This window comes from Carcharhinus amblyrhynchos, chromosome 9 (genome assembly GCF_965287045.1).
Source record: "Carcharhinus amblyrhynchos chromosome 9, sCarAmb.v2.hapA, whole genome shotgun sequence".
In the NCBI taxonomy this organism is placed as follows: domain Eukaryota; kingdom Metazoa; phylum Chordata; class Chondrichthyes; order Carcharhiniformes; family Carcharhinidae; genus Carcharhinus; species Carcharhinus amblyrhynchos.
The window spans coordinates 97546133-97567757 of record NC_137332.1 but is presented as its reverse complement, the minus strand read 5'-3'; the positions used below and the strand labels follow the sequence as shown (position 1 = coordinate 97567757).

General features: G+C 44.2%; 2 non-coding genes across 2 annotated transcripts; both read right to left on the bottom strand.

Moving 5' to 3' along the window:
- Positions 1–14004: 14004 nt before the first annotated feature.
- trnah-gug (transfer RNA histidin (anticodon GUG)) lies at positions 14005–14077 on the bottom strand. The gene has a single exon. It is a non-coding gene; the product is annotated as a tRNA-His (tRNA).
- A 7156-nt stretch (positions 14078–21233) lies between these two features.
- trnas-aga (transfer RNA serine (anticodon AGA)) lies at positions 21234–21315 on the bottom strand. Its single transcript has one exon. It is a non-coding gene; the product is annotated as a tRNA-Ser (tRNA).
- Positions 21316–21625: the final 310 nt, after the last annotated feature.

Here is a 21625-nt window from a genome sequence, read left to right as displayed (position 1 = left end):
AATACGGTTACTAGTATTTCAGGAAAACACTCATGAAATTGTTACCGCACTTCTGAAAAGACAGATTCTTCTGACCGCAGTACGACGGTTAAACTGACACGGAAAAGTTCGAACTGCCGTTTCAGCCCCAAAATCTCCTTCATTTCAACAATTCCTTCCCATTTTAATTTTGAAGTGCCGTAAAACGACGGACAGGTGATTTGATTCCTTCTCAGCGAGACAGTGCACCCATCATTCTATTTCATCTCATTTCGCTAATTCCTTCTCAAACTTCACAAGCTGCTGATTGGGTTCCCTCTGTCTCTCAAATCCCATTTTCTCCATCCGACTCACAATCTTTTCCAAAGTTTTGTCAAGTCTTGCTCAGTGCTCCCACCTCCAGCGAGAGGAGACACAGCTCTCAGGAGAGACAAAAGACAAGGGAATAATTCTCAGCGTGAAGGAGGGTTTTGCTGCAGGCTCCCAGACAATTCCGGCTGAATTCTTGGAGATGCTGACAGAGCAATTTGGAGCGGCTGTCTTTTCTCCGGAAAGACTGTGAGACGGAAGATGACGGGTTGGACAATTCTGGAAAAAAAATAAATCCGCAGCTAGAGTTTGAGGTGAGAAAGTTTTCGGATGCACACTGCGTGCTCTCATAATCACGAATGACCTATTTCGTGAAGCGAAGACAGTGCACTGGATTCCATTTTAAGCAGCCGAACAGGCAAGTTAGATGTCTTCTGAAAGACGGCACCACTGACCCATATATCGTCGGCCGCTGACTCGCCTTGACTTTCGTGCACATACTCTGCTGTGAACAAAGTGGAGCGTTGTGTTCCCAGAGAAACGACAGCTGCTGCTCCGCGATAACATGTTCGTAATTTCGACACCCACATCGAAACACCGTTTTCCCGCTGCAGGTGAATTTGCGCATTGAATTAGACGGCTGAGTGTTGCCAGCTGGTTCATATTAAAGTTGATTGTTTGAGTTCTGGATACTCAAACAAGGAGATAAACATACGCTCCGTAAAGAAACGATCAATAGATGATGTCTTAAAGAACAGTGTGTGTCCACGCGTAAAAATTGATTTTTCCAACGCGGTGTTTTGAGAATGCAAATCAAAACACAAGAGTTCGTAGCTCGGATTCGAAGCGAGGTTGCTGCAGCCGCAACGCAGAATATTAACGACTAAACAATCTAGCCTTGACTTTAGTAGTTTCACGAAGAATGTCACCTGCGAACAAGACATCTCATTCATAGATCAAAAATGTTCTGCAATCTGGCAATATGCCCTCCACATTGATAAAATAACGAGAGGATCCGGAAGAGCTGCGTCAACAGAGCTGCAAGCTACATTAATGGAACCTTTTCACATATATGCAGTACAACAAGAGGAGGAACAATTCTCAATCATTTCGCCAGCCCTAAACCTACAGTCCTGTAAAAACTCTCCATTTCAAGTCTTTGTTTGATTCCCCGTGGACTGCCACCATATCATTTGACGTTGATTCTCTCTCCAGGAATGTTGGGAGAACGGCATCATCCTTTAATTTCCCAGTGGCCAGGTGTTGGATGCTGGCACCATGCTGGATATTCGACCATGTCTCTTCTTTGGACACAGGTGAAGTCCCAGAGGACTGGAGGATAGCGAACGTGGTACCGTTGTTTAAAAAGGGTAGGAGGGATAGCCCGGGTAACTATAGGCCGGTGAGCTTAACGTCAGTGGTAGGTAAGTTGATGGAGAGGATTCTTAGGGATAGGATGTATGCACACTTAGAGCGTTGCGATCTGATTAAGGATACGCAGCATGGCTTTGCCAAGGGGAAGTTTTGCCTTACAAATCTGGTAGAATTCTTTGAGGAGATGAGAAAAACGGTCGACAAAGGACGAGCCGTTGATGTCTTCTATATGGATTTCAGTAAGGCGTTTGACAAAGTCCTTCATGGTAGGTTGGTACAGAAGATTAAAGCTCATGGGATATGTGGTCAGGTATCTAGATAGGTAGAGAACTGGCTTGCAAAGAGGAGCCAGAGAGTAGTAGTGGAGGGGTCTTTTTCTAGGTGGAGGTCTGTCACTAGTGGGGTGCCGCAGGGCTCAGTACTGGGACCTCTTCTCTTTGTAGTGTATATAAATGATTTGGAAGAGGGAGTAGGTGGTGTGATCAGTAAATTTGCTGATGACACCAAGATGGCTGGATTGGCGGGCAGTGAGGAGCAGTGTCTGGCAATACAGCGGGATATTGATCGGCTTATTGATTGGGCAGATACATGGCAAATGGAGTTTAATTCGGATAAATGTGAGGTGATACATTTTGGCCGGAATAATGTCGGGGGGAGTTATATGGTAAAGGGTAAGCCCGTAACGAGTATAGAATCGCAGCAAGACCTGGGGGTGCAAGTGCACAAGTCTTTGAAGGTGGCAGTGCAAGTGGAGAGTGTGGTGAAGAAAGCCTATGGTATGTTAGCCTTAATAGGAAGGCGTATAGAATATAAGAGCTGGAGTCTAATGTTGCAGTTGTACAGAACGTTGGTTAGGTCGCACTTGGAGTACTGCGTCCAGTTCTGGTCGCCTTACTACTGGAAGGACGTGGAGACTCTGGAGAGAGTGCAGAGGAGGTTTACCAGGATGTTGCCTGGTTTGGAAGGACTGGGGTATGAGGAAAGATTGAAGAAATTGGGGCTCTTTTCCCTTGTAAGACGCCGACTGAGGGGGGATCTAATAGAGGTATATAAGATTATGAAGGGCATCGATAGAGTAAACAGAGGTAAGCTATTTCCTATGATAGAGACACGTAGGACAACGGGCCATGGACTTAAGGTGAGGGGGGAGAGATACAACACAGATATTAGAGGGAGGTTTTTTTACACAGAGGGTAGTGGGCGTATGGAATGCTCTGCCAAGTAGGGTGGTGGAGGCAAACACGCTAGAGTCATTTAAGAGTAACTTAGACAGGCACATGACTGGGTTGGAGATGGGTGGATATAGGAGATTGCCTTAAATAAGGGTCATTAGCATTGGGGCGTCCCTGGTAATGTAAATGGGTATGGTATGATAATAATGTTTTTCTCTTTTCATTCACAGGTTTTAAGTCGGTCCACCTCGTGTCTAACGAGGGGCATACACGCGATGGGTCGTACTGGGGCTGCTCTTGGTTGTTCAGGATTGGCCTAGTGCTTCATGTCGTTTGTGTGTGCCTAAACTGGACAAGATACTGAACAAGACGACAGCTCAGTGACTATCGCTGATTGCTGTGCAGACACATGGATTTGGGCCGGTGTCTGTGGGAGTTTGCGCATTCTCCCCGTGCTTGCGTGGGTTTTCTCTGGGTGCTCCGGTTTCCTCCCACACCCCAAAGATGTGCTGTTAGGCTGATTGGCAGGAATAAAATGTCCCTAAATCAGTTTCCCTCAATCTGGATGACCATAAAACATTAGACAGGGGTCGTGGGGGGAGAGGGGGACTGGTGGTGTTGAGATGGCGGCGCGGGCTCGTTGGGCCGAGGGGCCTGTTTCCCGGGCTGATTTTGTTCTTTGTTGTTGTTGTTATGTGCAAGTGTGTGCCCCCCATCTCGGGGATGAACTGTTTAGAAAATAATAGAAAGGTCTTAGAAAATAGATTTTAAAAAAATCATTCATGGGATGCCAGCATTATTGTCCATCCTAATTTCTCCTGAATGGTTTCATTTTTATTAGTGTGACAAGTGTCAGTACTACAGCTGCAATGGAAAGGTAGCTTGGAACCAGATTTAAATGTGTTCGAAATGTCACAAGATTGCCAAGCTTTGACCTGTATTGTGGATTATGCCTCGTGGCAATGCATTTGCAGTATGTCCGTAGAAACCGTAATAGTTTGTTTATTCTCGTCTCATACCTAAGCATTTTTGGATGCGGTAGAAGCCGGTACCAGGGACATCGAGTTATGTTCCCATTTGAAAGAAATGTTAACAAATTAACGTGAAAATTCATTCGTTAACATCAGAGTTCGCATTGTTGAGCAGGTACTTCCGTCGCAGCCGAAGGAAACAGCGTTTTGCATGTCGGGATTTGCATTGGATTTTCTGTTCCCAACGATGCAGATTGTCCGGAAAATCGATTAAGAAATGGTTAAGAGAGTCGTGAATTTCCGTTTTTGCACAACAAGTTGTTCTGAATATAAATTAAATTCCCTGCTTAGCCTAAGGATCGCGTTGTGGATCGACTGCATCCAGCTGACAGTTCAACTTGTCTATTGTAGAGTGTGCCTTTCAACCGTTTATTGTTGAGCGAAACCCAGCCCTAATATTTGTAAGCCAACATTGGAAAGGATTAGGATTATCTCTGTCCTCAATCAGTCATAGCCCCCGTCCAGCGTCAACGTAGTCCACAGTTTTACACCAGATTGAAAAGTGTAATTTAACCGTTTCAGATCAAATCGCGTAAGTACTGAAATCACGCTCTATTTCTAATAGATTATATACAATAGATGATGATTTTCATGCTGACCGTTTGATTTCTGCAGCATCAACAAGGGTCGTGGGCATGTGCTCAGTTTGGGGAAAAAAATCACCAATTTCGCCAAGGTCAAAAATAAGATTTTTCAATGCGTTTATCTCACTGATGGTTCAGGGAAATATTAAACATAACTTCTGTTGTGACTCGGTTCGAAAGAAAGGTTCCTACGGCCACAACGCAGAGGACCCACCACGATACGGTCATGGCGTCACACATAGTCACTGATGCGTAGCGAAGCTGAACCAACCCTCATTCTTCAGCACTCCAATCTACCCAAAACATTGTTCCTTCGTCGAAATTCTCAGAACTGACCTCACGGCCAGAATTCCTCTTTTAGCAACTAGACTGAACGTCAATGAACAGCGTTATGTGTGGTCTCATCAATTTCGTGTGCAATTACAGCATGAATTGAGAACTTTTATATTCCATTCAACTTGGAATAAAGGCCTACTTTACACTTTCCTTCCAATTTCACCCACCACAACAGGTGGCGGGTGAAATGCACACGCCAGCACAAGGTTTCGTAAACAAGTACAACAAAAAATCAACAACCGCACCAACTCGAGGATTGCGCTTGCCTTAGAATGCGTAAACTGCTGAAGAAGAATCTGTGAAGCTGCCAAACACTGGGTCAGTCAACGAAGAGAGTAATCATGTGGTGCACACGAAGGGCAAGCGTATTCAGCAGCAAGCAAGTGCAGAAACTGACGTGTCGGACCGAGCTTATCAACCACGACCTACCAAACCTGGGACAGTGTCTGCAATTCCAAGATTCGATTATGCATCTATCACAAATTCTACCCTGGAGTGGAGCAATTCGTACTCGACTGTGAGGGGCTATCAGATGAAAAGTTGGCCTCTGAAAATATCTAATTGCTGACGCTTGGTCAAATTTCTAACATTGACGCCGTTCTGGGCGCCTGTTTGCACACTCCAGTGAACAGCAACTGCCTGCAAATGATGAAATTCACAGCACCGGGACCATTTCCTGAATCTATAGACCAGGAAATTTAAAATTCGTCCCGTCTAACGTTTGTTGTGGAACACTGGGAGAATCATGGACTGCGGAGAAATAGATTGAAAAGAAGAAATAACTGTGAATCAGAACCGGAGTATTTTGTGAGCTGTGGAGAACCATTTTGTGCAAGTTGTTACGAGTACCTCATAAACTTGCTTGAAAATAGGAAATATTAAGGCAAATGTAGAGCTGTAATTGGCAGGATTCGAATCTGCGTGGGGAAACCCCAAAGGATTTCTAATACATCGCCTTAACCACTCGGCCACGACTAACTGACGATTAAATGCGGAAATGTTCTAATAAAACTGGAAGAAACATTTTGTTTTTTCATGCTTTACTTTGTGCTTTAATTCTCGAAAGATTACCCAACATAAAACTGCACAGGAAATGTTGATTCAGCCACATCACTGATTGACAGGCGGAGATAGTCACTGTTGCGATAAACAGTGAAGAGGCCTTGCTTCTCGCTGCTGTGCATTTCCGTCAGAAGCGCCGGATGAACAATCGCACAGTCAACAAATTCGCTCACATTTCCCAACAACAGGCGGAGTAGATTAATTACAGAGAGCGATTCATCTGAGGAAAACAGAGGGGTGGATAACAAGAAATCTGGGAGAAATAGAAGAAATGTTCTGGTCGGAAACAGGCAGGCAGCCGAAAAGTCTGGATGAATTTCACAGCTCAAGCTCTTCAGTTTCAGAGAGATCGAGTGAAAATGCTTCCTTTCAAAAGCGAAACGAATTACAGACAGCGTTTTGTTTATATGTTTTTTTTTGCCGTAAGAAGGAGGGCCATTTGCAGGCACCGCGCAGGGTAAAGAAGGAAAGACGGAACGTACAAAAAACATGATGATTAATTAGCCAAGGAGCGAAGAAAGGATCGAAATTGATATGTTGAAGCTCGTCTAACTAATCAAGCTGCCATTTATAGAGGCAATTCTGATAATCATGGCAGATCCCAAAAGATGGACTTCGTCCTTGGAGCCACGGCCACAATCATAACTGTGCAAGCATTCAGACACCTCCTGAGAGGTCAGCCTGCAATCCTTGAGGTTGAGTGGTCCAGAAGCCACTTTATGTAATTATACCGAAGGATGCTAAAGCGAGTTGGATCTGTTCTAGGAATTGTATCCGACAGAAACCAAACAGAACAGTAAACATTTCTAGGGATCCGAAGGTCACGGACCTTTTTCTCATAGCTCAGACTGGTTGAAGCTGAAAAAATTAGACAGGCTGCAGATGTATGCGCTCTGGATGGAGACTTTCAAGTGCTCCTGTACTGGTACTCAGAGGTTTCCCTGAAGGCACTGTAAGAAATAACAGGGTCTCAAGCTAAAACTTATTTAACTAAGAGGCCACAGCTATAGTATTATGAGCCTGAAGTGCCTTATGAACTCCATCATAAATTAGAAGTGGAGGTAGAACGATTGGATAACTTGGGTGTCATCAAAGTGTGCATGATATCAACGCAGAACACTTAGGAAGATTTCTTCCCCAGAGAACTGCTTGGTGGGGTTAAATGTAGTGTGAAAAGGACCCCAGATCCCGCGTAGGGCCGTCTTCATGGAGGTGCGTCTTGGCTATCAGCTTCAGCACGCGGATTCTGCGTTGTGGTCCACCTTGAAGGCCGCTTTGGAGAATGCTCAGCCGATCGTTCCTCAGCCCATGGTATCGCTTGACCTCATATTTAGATTCCTAGTGAAGCCCGCACTGCGCTAGGAATTTAAACATTTTGCAGCATGGTACAATGGATCAGGTAAGATGACAAAGCACCAGAAAATGCAAGTAAACTGTAAATCTGAAACAAGCTATTGGAAATGGGACAAAACATTACCAACTGGCCGTGTTTAGGATGTCCTTCTCCTCCCCCACCGCCCCCACACATGAATTAGTGTTGCACGTTACGAATATACTCATATCTCTGTATGTCTCCTTATGTCTTAGGCGTGAAGATGCCGTGATGTGAACATACCTCCGCTCACCTGGTGGAGGGGCAGAAATCCGACAGCTCGTGATTCCAAATAAACCCTATTGGACTTAAGCTGTTTCTTCTCCCTGAGACTTCTGTGTGTACCCCCGCCAATCCAACGCTGACATGCCCACGTCAGAGATGAGGAAAATGTTGATGAATTGAAAGATGGTTGAGCTGCACGGAAGGAAAATGTCGAAAGAATGTAACGAATCACATTTTGGAAAGCGTTTTGAATTGAGATTCATTATTTTCACTTCAAAATGCTGGCGACAGCAAATGTACTATCTGACGTATCAAAATTGCGAAACTCTCCTCACGGCAGAATTGAACCCCGGTCTCTTGCGTGATAGGTGGGGATACTAACCACTATACTAACGAGGAGCTGCGCCAGGCTATAGCAGGCTCATTCACTCAGGTACGCATTGTACGTTCGTTTCCTTGGATCGACGAAAATATGGCGAGATATGTTGTTTTAGCCGATTACGGAGTATCATTTAATCGCGCAAGAACAGATTTACCCAACGGACACAGTCTTGTAGATTAGCAGTAAAGAGATAGAGAGGTACGCGTGAAAACACCAAGTGGAGATCGAAATGTCCGCTTGCATTTTTTTACACTTTGGAGCAAACATTGCATGTCTGCAAATCTGAACGAGCTGGAAAAAAATTAGGTGCTCTCTCTATCAACAGATCACATTCCAGGTGCTGAAATGTTCCACTATTTTTGTTTGTTCATTCTGATTCGAGCATCTGTTTTATTTTGCTTTTACATAATGGAGAGAAATTCGTTTTTGTCCAACCTCGCCCCCACCCCATCCCACCCCACTCACACCCACCATTACATCCAACCCCACTCCCACCCCCCCCAAACCTCTGGAAGTCCAAAACTGCTCACAGCAGAGAATTTTGAAATGATTTCCTTTTGGATTCACAGTGGTATAGTTGTAGATTCAGTAAAATGATCATTGCCAATTACACATGATTATGGAAAGATTATTTTTGCTGCAGCAATGACCATTTCATTAACTGTTTGTTCTAGATTCTTTCGACGAATGCTGCCTCAGTTCACTTCGCATTCTTGCAAATCTCTACCAGCCACTGGATAATGAAGGCTGATTCCAAGCAACGTTTCTCAAATCTTGAAACCGTTGTTTAAATATTCTGTGTCTCCGATGATAATTTTACGGAGCTCAGTTAAAACTCCATAGTGTTGCGACGGATTCGGGAAAGAACACACATTTCTAAGCAGTTTCTGAAAGATCGAATCACATCATGCCTGCTGTGGAAAAGGCAGCCAATTTATCCCTTCGAGCAAGGGCAGACTAGACACCATTTCACCATCTTGTTCTGTGCCAACACTGAGCTCAGAGAAATAATGGAGGCGCTGGCATGTGGGTCACTTATCAGCTTGGCTTGACATCCCGAATAAAGTTGGTGGTTTAAGAAACATGTGAATGGTTGCACAACATACTGTTGGAACTTCGAAAAATAAGGGACGAAACATGTTCTCCTCCAGAACGGTTGTGATTTGATCAGTTGTTTTGCGAATGAAAGCAAAATTCCCAGACTAAGAACCGAGGCCACGGCGGCGAGAGCGCCGAAGTCTCGCCACTAGACCACCAAGGACGACGCAAAACTACCACTGAATGACCAGGAAGTAGCCTTCCTTTCTGTTCGGGGAACACTTCAGCAGTTTCGTTGACTCAGTCTCTCATCTTCGGGTCAGCGTTCTCCAAGGCGATGTTCATGGCACATGGCAACGCGGCATGTCCGAGCAGAAACTGGCAGGCAAGTTCATACACCGCGAAGGCCTCAACCGGGAGCTTGCCTTCAAGTTATACGACTCGAACTCCTCGCCATGTTGTCCGGAATTACAATACCTTACTAACTGCACTCGTTTTGGACAATTCACATGTCATTACTCTGTGATTATCCCCCTCCTCAATTGCATTGTCTGTACTTTTCAACATTGGATAAACTGTAAAGACTCACATTCTAACCATCGTTTGCAATCCGCTGGCAATTGATTTCCCATTATGTCTTAGGCCTGAAGATGCCGCGATGTGATCAGAACACCGCTCACCTGCTGGAGGGACAGAAATCCGACAGTTCGCGATGGCAAAAAACATGTTGGACTTTAAGCAGTTTATTTTCTCTCTGAGACTTCTGACGGTATCCCCGCCAATCCAACGCCGGCATGCGCACGTCACAGGTGAGGAAAATGCTGATGAATTGAAAGAAGTTTGCTTTGCACGGACGAAAAATGCCGAAGGCACGTAACGAATCACATTGGGGAAAGCGTTTTGACTTGAAAGTCATTATTTTCACTTCAAAATGCTGGCGACAGTAAATGCACAATCGAAGCTGCAACACTCGCCCTGTCTGGGAATTGAACCTCACTCTACCGCGTGATAGGCGCGGATACAAGCCACGATACCAATGAGGCAGCGACGCCATTGCGGAGCAGGCGAATGCAGCTCAGGTACGCATTGTACATTCGTTTCCTTGGAACTAAGAAAATATGCCTCGGTCTCTTGTTTGAATCGATTACGGAGTATCATTTAGTCGTGAAAAGGGCAGATTTACCCAACTGGCATAGTCTTGTAGATCAGCAGCAAAGAGATTGAGAGGTACGCACGTAAACAACAAGAAGGTGGAGGTCGAAAGGTCCGCTTGCATCTTTTTTTCAGTTTGGATCAAAGATGGCACGTTGACAAATCTGAACTTGCTCGAAAATTTCATGTGCTCTCTTTCTAAACGGATCACATCACAGCTGGTGAAATGTTCCAGTATTTTTGTCTGTTCATTCTGATTCGAGCATCTGCATTATTTTGCTTTTTATCTACTGGATAGAAATTCGTTTTTGTCCAAACCCCCGACCCACCACCACTCCCAACCACCCCCGCAGCCCCACCCTATCCAAAGCGGTAGAGTTCCCCAAGTGCTAACAGTTGAGATTGTTGAAATCATTTCCTTTTGTATTCACAGTGGTATAGTCACAGATTCATTAAAACTACGACTGCCAATTACACATAATTATGGAAAGATACTTTTGCTGCAGCAATGATCATCTCATTAATTGTTTGATGTAGATTCTTTCGATGAATGCTGCCTCAGTTCACGTCGTATTCTTGCATGTCTCGGCCAGCCACTGGAAAATGAAGCCAGATTCCAAAAGGTTTCTCAAAACTTGAAGCCGTTGTTTCAATATTATGTGTCTCCGATGATAATTTTCAGGAGTTCAGTTAAAACTCCGTAGGTCCAGAAAAGAACACATGTTTCCAAGCAATGATCGAAACACATCATGCCTGCTGTGGAAAAGACAGCAAATTGATCCAATCGAATAAGGGCAGGCTATTCACCATTTCGCCATCTTGTTCTATCCCAACCATGAACTCAAGGAAATAATGGAGGCGCTGACATGTGGGCCACTTATCAGCTTGGCTTGACATCCCAAATACAGTTGGTGGTTTAACAAACATGTGGATTATTGTACAACAGACTGACGGAGATTATGAAAGTTAATGACGAAATATGTTCTCCTCCAGAGCAGCAGGGATTTGATCAGCTGTTTTGCGAATGAAAGCAAAGTTCCCTGACGGGAAATCGAACCCGTGGTGCGATGGAGAAAGCGCGGAATTCTAGATACGAGACCACCAGGGACGACATGTGGCCAGGGCGGAATGACCAGGAAACAATCTTATTTTCTTTTCGAGAGACCCAGTTACTGGGGAGAAATAGATTGAAAACAATAGTAACTGAGAATCAGAAAGAGCTGTGGAGTCCCATGTGTGCAACTTTTAAGAGTTCCTGGTGAACCTCGTTAAAATGTAGGAAGAACGAACGCAGAATTGAAGCCGTAGACGGCAGGATTCGAACCCACGCGGCCACGACTACTGACAAATCAACAGCGAAAAGGTGCACTAATTGAAGTGGAAGAAACATTTCATTTCTGGCGTTTTATTTTGTGTTTTAGTTCTCAAAAGATTATCCAAAATAAAGCTGCACTGGAAATGTAGTTTCAGTCGCATCACTCGATTGACAGGCGGAGATAGTCACTGCTGCGATAAACAGTGAAGAGGCCGTGCTTCTCGCTGATATGCATTTCCGTCAGAAGCGCCGGATGAGCAACCGCACAGTCAACAAATCCGCTTATATATTCCAACCGCAGGCGGAGTCAATCTATTACAGAGAGTGACTCATCTGAGGAAAACATGGGGGTGGACAACAAAAAATGCAGGGAGACATCGAAGAACTGCCCTGATCGGAAACACGCAGAACTGAAAGGTCTGGACGGAGTTCACAGCTCAAGCTCTTCCGTGTCAGAGAGATGGAATGAAAATGCTTTCTTTCAACAGCGAAACGAATTACAGGCAGCGTATTGTTTAGATATGAACGCTGTTAAAATAATTAGCTAAGGACCCGAAGAAGTGATTGACATTAATGCGTTAAATCTCGTCTAACGAATCAAACTGCAATTTATAGTCAGTCGTGATAATCACGGCAGATCCCTAAAAAATGGTGGTCGTCATTGGAGCCATGGCCATAGTCATAGTTGTGCAAGCATTCAGACACCAACTGAAAGGTCTGCCTGCAATCCTTGAGGTTGAGTGGACCAGAAGCCATTTTATCTAATTATTCGGGAGGATGCTGAAGATCGGAATTGCATCCTACACGAATCAAACAGTACAGTTATTAGTTGTAGGGATCGAGAGTCACGAACCTTTTGCTCATGACTGCGACTGGTTGAAGCTGCAAAAAAAAAACTAGAGAGGCTGTAGGTATAAATGCTCTGGATGGAGATTTTCAAGAACGCCTGTACAGGTACTCAGATGTTTCCCTGAAGGCACTGGAAGAAATAAAAGGGGCTAAAGCTGAAAATTAATTGAATCTAGAGGCCACACCTACATTCGTTTGAGCCTGCCAAATGCCTTATGCGCTCCATCATAAATTAGAAGTGGAGGAAGAACGATTGGAAAACGTGGGTGTCATAAAACCAGTACATTTCTCTGAATGACGTGTGCCCATAGACGCTAATTTGGAGCGAGTTCGTATTTTGAGCAACTGCGGCGACGAAATGTTCACTGCAAATCAAACAGCCCACATAGATCGCGTGCGATTCCAACGATAGAGGACACATATTTACAAAAAATAGCAGAGGCTTTAAGTACACCAACTTAGAGCCGAGGCATACATACCAGCAGCGAGATCTGGACTAAGATTCACAAAAGTTGTCACCATTTTCATTCGTAAAAATGCCTTCCAGTTGGAATCTCATCGTCCTGTCGTTATGATGAAAGGTTTGTTGCAGGAAAAATCCTAAATAGTGGTTTACTGGACAATGTCCTATCTGCAGAAGCGTTCCCCGAGGAGCACAGGACACACCTGCAGAAGCTCGACAATATTCAAAGAAAAATCATCTGCTCAAAATAAACAAATGCACTTTATACATGAACGTCTCTATGTACTTGGGTTTGCAGGTACGTATCAAGGGCCGACAATCCTTTTGAGGAGCAGAAGTTAGTCATGAAAATGTTCGGCAGCAAAATAAAATTACGGAGTTAAAATTATTCAGGGAGATAGTAAATTACTATGGGAACGTTGTGCGAAACATGCACACAACTTTGTCTCCATTATACGAGTTTACAAAGAAGCATCAATGATGGCAATGGGGAAAGACACAAAAAGAGACATTTGCTAAAGTGTTTAGTACTTTGTGTTGTGGCCGCTGCACGTTTTCCACTAACCCGTCAGGTCGGGGTGCTGTTTAGATGAATTGGCTCTGCTAAATCCACCCACACTGCACCTTAACAGGCGTAAGAGTGTGGCGAGGAGGGGATTTTTAATCGCAGTGTTAAGAATAAGAATAAAGAGGAAATAAAACACAGCACAGCACCAAGCCCTTCGGCCCTCCAAGCTCGCGCCGACGATCCTGCACGTTTGAACTAAAATCAATTACCCCTCCGGGACCATATCGATCTATTCCCATCCTATTCATGTGTTTTTCCAGACGCATTTACAAGTCACTATCGTATCAACTTCCACTACCTGCCAAGGCAGCGAGTTCCATGCACGCACCACTATCTGAGTAAAACACTTGTATCGTAGATCTCCTTAAAACCTTGCCCCTCGAAGTTTAAACAAAAGCCCCTCGTAATTAATTCTTCCATTATGGGAAAAAAATTCCGATTAACTACTCTGCTTTTGCCTCTCATAAAATTATTGATTTATATCAGCTCGCCCTTCAATCTGCGTCGTTCCAATGAGAACAAACCAAATTTCTGCGAGCGCTCGTCAGAGCTAATGCCCCCCATAGCAGGTAATATCCTGGTCATTCATTTTTTTTGTACCCTCTCCAAATCCTCCATCTCCTTCTGTTAGTGAAGCGATCAGACTGAAAGCCTATTTGTGACGCAAGATCTTAAATTTTGTGTGACTGATTGAGTGTCTTGCCATCAAAACACAATTCTGTTCTGTGAACTCATTGTTCCCTGCGGCGTCTCAGCATGAGCCGCCAAGAGTGAATATTTTTAAAACAAACACTGCCGTGACTCGGATTCGAACCGAGGTTGCTGCGGCCACAACGCAGAGTACTAAACCACTATACGATCACGGCAACACACAAAGCTTGACGCGCTGATTGCTGCCCAAGAAACCCATATGTCCAATCAGCCCTGCAGTGGCGGACAACCACTCTCCACCTGGGCAGTTTGTCACAGTGGAATCGCTTCAATTTAAATCCGTTCGCTGCTGAGAGAAAATCCGCCTCTACAATAACCAGTTCAGATGGAAATTCATTTGTTTTCTCTCCACATTTCCTTCCAAAATTGATCAGTATTTCTGGCATGTTATGCTGTTGCAGCGTATTGGACATGGCAGAGTTTTCCGCTTCACCGCCTGCTGTCCTCAAAGCGTAGAATTGAGTGGAAACATAAATGCGTTACAAAATCATTCATTTAGTATTTCTGCAAATAGTACGTATTCGACAGATGCGAAGGTTTTTAATGCGAGTGTTCAAAACTGGTGGGAACGACTCAGATTTGCAACTACCCACCCCCCACCCCCCAAAGAATACAGCCTCTCCCACAAACACCATCCCAATCCCACCCTCCAACCCTACGCCCTTCCGCCTGGAAATACATCGTCAGATACCCTGAAACTGCATTTGCACAAACTGCCCAAAAACCGCGGGCGTTGGAGACCTGAACAATATCCAGAAACGGGTGAGGTACACCGAATTTTGGAAAGTTGAATAGATTTCGCGAATTCTCAGTGAGCGAATTTTGCTGCCGGTACAAACATTAAGCCTTCCTTTTCACGAAGGAATCAGGTGGGGACTTGTCTTTAACTTTAACAGAAATTAAGATTATCATCAATTGTCATGTGATCCATAACATCCAATTTTCTTTTTCTTTCTCTCACGTTTTCCCTCAAATTTAATTAAAAAAAAGTAGGGAAGCAGAAATCAGGAACCAACTGGTTACTTAGCCTAAGGTCTGCCAAGGGAATTTATTTGCAAACATTACTGACATATTATAGCGGGGCACGTGGAACATTTCAAGTCTGTCAGATCTTATATGATGGGGAAAACTTGGTTGCCCAACATGTCGGAGTCACTCTGACATTGAATTAAGGGAAGCTGCTGGATGCACGCTCCTTTTTTCCAGAAATCATTTGATGGTTGAATTTGCTGAATACAGACTCCTGGCGTAGCAGGTAGCGGGTACGCGCTGGCTTGTATTGAAGTTTAGCTAGCTAACAAAAGGCAGCGTTATATATGGTTGACAGTACGTGACCGGTGGTATGGCACAGGAGTCAACAATTGAGGTCTCAAAGTTTTGAAATTCACATACGTGACTTGGGTGAATCGACTGACGCTGTGCTTGTTAAATTTGCTCACAAACCAACGATATCTGGGAAAGTAAGGCGTGAAAAGAATGTAAGGCTGCAACAGATGAAGTGAACATGCAAGTATCTGGCAAATGGATTGTAATGTGCGTAAACGTGCAATCGTCCATTATGGCAGGGAGAAAATGAAAGGCGATTACAATCAAAATGACAACAACATGCAGAATTGCGAGTTGTAGACTGATCTGAGGGTCCTAGTGCATGCATCACAAAACGCTTGTGTCTAGCTACAACAAATAATTGTGAAGCCAATGAAGTGTTGTCGCTCGTTCCAAGCGAATATTGTTACAAGTATAGGAATAGAACGCCTCAGTTTCAAAGGGCCCACGTGTAGATTACTGTGTACAGCATTGGTCTCTTAATTTAAGGAAACATGCACATTCGTTAGAGGTAATTCAGTGAAGGTTTTCCAGACTATTTCCAGGGAAGGACTTGTCTTTTCTAGAGGAAATGTGGAGAGTTTCGAGTTAAATCCAGTCGTGTTTCGAAGGGTAAGAGTGAACTTGATCTAAACGGTTTCGATCTTGTGGCCGAATCACAGGCTGGATGTGGAGAGGGTCACTCATTTTTTTGGACAATCCAGAACGAGTTTTCGCCTTTTGAAACTCTGGGGTCGATCGTTTAATAAGGCGGCGAGGAGAATTTCTGTGCCTCAGAGGATCTTTAGTCTTTGGAAATCAATTTCTCAAGAAACAGTGGAAGGAGCCTTTGAATAAGTCAAAGGTGGAGCGAGCAAAATTCTTGATAAAGGTCGGAGTGAAATGCTATCAAGGATAGCCTGAATCGTGGGGTTGAAGTTACAATCATATCAGCCATGGCGTTAGTGAAATTCGGAACGATGTCGAGAGGCCAACTGGCCCACGGCATGTAATTCGGCTGTTTGTAATCAAACGATGTAATAACTTGAAACCATTCACTCCGGTCCTCTAATTTCACATCAGCATATTTCTATCAGGATCCGAGATTTCAACTGTATTCATGGCATTATGCTTCTCCATCCGCGTTCTGTGCCAAATGTTTTGGAGAATTAGCTTTGCAAATCATTTATTCTAATGATAACGAACAAATATATAAAATATACAAAATGGCATTGCAATTTCCAGCCTGAATCCCGTGGAAGATTTTGTTCCACGCTACCAAGAGCGCTAACATAAGAAACACTGTGGAAAAAGAAAACTTTATTTTCCTTTTGGAAGGTGAATTCTCACTTATTCTATTGGAGACAGTGCAAATGCATTTGACTGCGTGTTGCCATCAAAACATGTCTCTTGCCGTTCAGGATCTACTCTGCAACTTTATTACTTTTTGTGCTGTTGAGAATGTGCGGCAGGCAGCGTATATTTGTAGAGAAAGAACACAATGCATTGAGCCGGATGTGAATCGGAGGTGCTTCGCGCTCAACATAGGGTACTAATCAGCATGAAGTCACGGTGCCACAGACATAATGCATCCTAAAGGCTTGCCCGTTTCAAGCCATTCATCCATTCAGGACTGCAACTGAAAGACATCACTCTCGAACACAACAAAACAGAAAATGCTGGGAAATAGTGCAGGTCTGCCATTCTCTGTGGAGATAGAACGTTTCCAGTCCGGATCACTCTCTTCTGTTCCGTGCATCATTTTGTGCGCGCCGACAATCAAGTGCATTTCTGCTAGGTACCGATGTGTTCAAAGGCATCTTTTTATTTGCTAACAAAAAGCAGAGTTATGGAGAGATTTTTTTTCCAGTTGGCAGCTAATGACCAGCCCTGTGCCTTGGTCATTAGCGCTGCGGCCTGAGCACTTCGTCATTGATATCAATATCTTTGAGGGGTTCAACCGTTGTTTCAACAATCCAATTGTTCTCTCATCATTACAAGAGCACAAAATTATGAGGACGTTGGAAATCTGAAATGAAAACCCAAGGTTCTTGGAAACATTAGACTCAAAACGACGGCTCTGTTTCGCTCTGCACAAACGTTGCCAAATCTGGAACGTTGTTGCATGATGATCAACATTTACCCCAGTTGGCATTGACTGCATTACCGTTTGCCGGTCAAAAAAAAACCGTCACCGCCATTGCATCGAGGCACTTCCAGAACTTTGGCTCTCTGGAATGGGAAAGATGGAGTTGTTTCTCTTCCAATAGTTTAAAAGCAGAGATCATCGCTGTCGGAACCCAGAAACAGAGATGGGGACCAAAAACTCCGCAGTATTAGGAAGAGTGCGAAATTGCGCATTTTTTCTAGATTCTTTCGAGGAATGCTGCCTCAGTTCACATCGTATTCTTGCATATCTCTGCAAGCCACTGGAACATGAAGCCAGATTCCAGAAAGTTCCTCAAAAGTTGAAGCCGTTGTTTAAATATGCTGTGTCTCCGATGATAATTTTCCGGGGTTCAGTTGAACTCCATTGATTCGGAAACGAACGCACGTTTCCACGCAGTTTCTGAAAGATCGAAGCACATCATGACTGCTGAGGAAAAGGCAACCAATTTTTCCTGTCGATTAAGGACAACTATCCAACCATTTCTCCATCATTTAATCGTGCAAAGGGGAGATTTACCCAATTGACACAGTCCTGTAGATTAGCATTAACGAAATTGAGAGGTACGCATGTAAACATCAAAAAGGTGGAGATCGAACGGTCCGCTTGCATTGTTTTTCATTTTGGAGCAAAGATGGCATGTTGGCAACTCGGAACTTGCTCGACAATTTCAGGTGCTCTCTCTCTCTCAACGGATCACATCACAGCTGCTGAAATGTTCCAGTATTTTTGTTTGCTCATTCTGATTCGAGCGTCTGCTTTATTTTGCTTTTATCTAATGGCTAGAAATTCTCTTTTGTCCAAACCTCCACCCACCACCACCACCAACAGCTCTCCCCATCCCCATCCCCAACCCCTCCAAACCGCTGCAAGTCCCAAACTTCTAACAGCTGAGATTATTGAAATGATTTCCTTTTGTATTTACGGTGGTATAGTCACAGGTTCATTCAAACTGTCATTGCAAATTACACATAATTATGGAAAGATACTTTTGCTGCAGCAATGACCATCTCATTAATTGTTTGTTGTAGATTCTTTCGATGAATGCTGCCTCAGTTCCCATCGTATTCTTGCATATCTCTGCCAGCCACTGGAACACGAAGCCAGATTCCAAAACGTTTCTCAAAATTTGAAGCCGTTGTTTAAATATTCTGTGTCTCCGATGGTAATTTTCAGGAGCTCAGTTAAAACTCCATAGATTCGGTCAAGAACACACGTTTCTAAGCAGTTTCTGAACGATCGAAACCCATCATGCCGGCTGCGGAAAATGCAGCCAAGTTATCCTGCCGAGTAAAGGACAGGCTATTCACCATTTCGCCACCTTGTTCTATCCCAACACTGAGCTCAGGGAAATACTGGAGGCGCTGACAGGTGGGCCACTTATCAGCTTGGCTTGATGTCCCAAATAAGTTGGTGTTTAAGAAAAATGTGAATTATTGTACAGCAGGCTGCTGGAGGTTATAAAGCTAAGTGTTGAAATATGTTCTCCTCCAGAACTGTTGTGATTTGATCAGTTGTTTTGCGAATGAAAGCAACATTTCCTGACCGGGAATCGAACCGGGCCACGGCAGTGAAAATGCCGAATCCTCGACAGTGGACCACCAAGGACAACATGTGGCATTTGCGGAACGACCGGGAAGCAGTCTTACTTGCTCTTCAGGGAACTCTTCAGCAGTCTTGTTCATTCAGCCTCCCATCTTCGGCTCAGCGTTCTCTCGCCGATCTTCATGACACATGGCAACGAGGAATGTCCGAGCAGAAACTCGCAGGAAAGTTCATACACCACGAAGTCCTCAACCGGGATCTTGGATTCAAGTCGGACAACTCGAACACCTCGCCGTGTTGCCTGGTATTACAATATCTTCCTAAATGCACTCTCATTGGACAATTCACACATCATTATCCTGATTATCCCTCTCCTCAATCGCATTGTCGGTATCTTTCAACACGAGATAAACTGTAAAGACTCACATTCTAACCAGCGTTTACAATCCAGTGGCAATTGTTTTCGCATTATGTCTTAGGCCTGAAGATGCCGTGATGTGAACATCCCTCCGCTCAGCTTGTGGAAGGGCTGAAATCCGACAGCTTCGTGATTCCCAAGAAACCCTGTTGGAATTTAAAGTACTTTTTTTCTGAGAGTTCTGACTATATCCCCGCCAATCCAACGCCGGGATGCCCACCTCAGAGATGAGTAAAATGTTGATGAATTGAAAGAAGTTTGATCTGCACGGAAGTAAAATGTCCAAGACATGTAACGTATCACATTTTGGAAAGCGGTTTGAAATGAGTGTCATTATCTTCACTTCAAAAAGCTGGCGAAGGTATATGCACAGCCTGACTTATCAAAGTAGCGGTATCCTCCCCGTCGAGGAATTAAACCCCAGTCTCCCGCGTGACAAGCGGGGATACTAACCACTATACTAACGAGGAAGTTATAGCACGTTGTTGGACGTGCGTTGCACTCAGGTACGCATAGTACATTCGTGTCCGTGGAACGACGAAATTATGCCGAGATGTACTGTTTGAGCCGATTACAGAGTATCATTTAATCGAGCAAAGGGCATATTTACCCAATTGGCGCAGTCTTGTAGATTAGCAGTAAAGAGATTGAGAGGTACGCATGAAAACATCAAGAAGGTGGATGTCGAAATGTCCGCTTCCATGTTTTTTTTTCAGTTTGGACCAAAGACGGCACGTTTACAAATCTGAACTTGCTCGAAAATTTCATATGCTCTCTCTCTGTCTCAAGAGATCATATCACAGCTGCTAAAATATGCCAGTAGTTTTGTCTGTTCATTCTGATTCGAGCGTCTGCTTTATTTTGCTTTTATCTAATAGCTAAAATTCATTTTTGTCCAACCCCCACATCCACCACCACTCCCAACCGCACCCCTGTGCCCACCACACCTTCTCCAAACCGGTGGAAGTTCCAAAGTGCTAAAAGCTGTGATTTTTGACATGATTTCCCTTTTGTATTCACAGTGGTATAGTCACAGATCCATTGAAAATATCATTATCAATTACATATATTTATGGCAAGATTCTTCTGCTTCAGCAATGACCATCTCATTCGATTATTTCGCTGAATGTTGCCTCCGTTCACATCGTATTTTTGCATATCTCTGGCAGCCACTGGACAATGAAGCCAGATTACAAAAAGTTTCTCAAAACTTGAAGCCGTTGTTTAAATACTCCGTGTCTCTTATGATAATTTTCAGGAGCTCAGTTAAAACTCCACAGTGTCGGGACGGATTCGGAAACGAACACGCATTTCTAAGCAGTTTAAGAAAGATGATAGCACATCATGCCTGCTGTGGAAAAGACAGCCAATTTATCCTATCGAGTAAGGGCAGGCAATTCGCCATTTCGCCATCTTGTTCTATCCCAACACTGAGCTCTGAGGCGCCGACATGCGGGCCACTTATCAGCTTGTCTTGACATCCTAAATACAGTTCGTGGCTTAACAAATATGCGAATTACTGTACAACAGACTGACGGAGATTATAAAATTAAGTGACGAAGTATGTTCTCCTCGACACCGTTGTGATTGGATCAGTTGTTTTACGAATGAAAGCAAAATTCCCGGATTGGGAACCGAGCCCGGGGCGAGGAGGCGAAAGCGCCGAATTCTAGCCACTCGAGACGACATGTGGCCAAGGCGGAATGGCTTGGAAGCAGTCTTACTTTCTATTCGTGAGAACCAGTTACTTTGGAGGAATAGATTGAAAACAAGAGTAACCGTGAATCAGAAAGCTGTGGAGTCCCATTTTGCGCAACTTCTAAGAATTCCTGATGAACCTGGTAAAATGAGGAGAAAACGAATGCAGAACTGGAGCGGTAATTGGCAGGACGCGAACCTGCGTGGGGAAACCCCAATGGATTTCTAATCCATCGCCTTAACCACTCGGCCACGACTACTGACATATACCCTGGGAAAGGGTTGTTCTATTAGAAGTGGGAGAAACATTTGCTTTCTCGCGCTTTATTTTGTGTTTCAGTTCTCAAAAGATTATCGAAAACAAAACTGCTCACGAAATGTAGTCTCAGCCACATCACTCGATTGACAGGCGGAAATAGTCACTGCTGCGATAAACAGTGAAGAGGCTGCGCTTCTCGCTGATGTGCATTTCCGTCAGAAGCGCCGGATGAGCAATCGTACAGTCAACAAATACGCTTGTATATTCCGACCGCAGGCGGAGTAGGTCTATTACAGAGAGCGATTCATCTG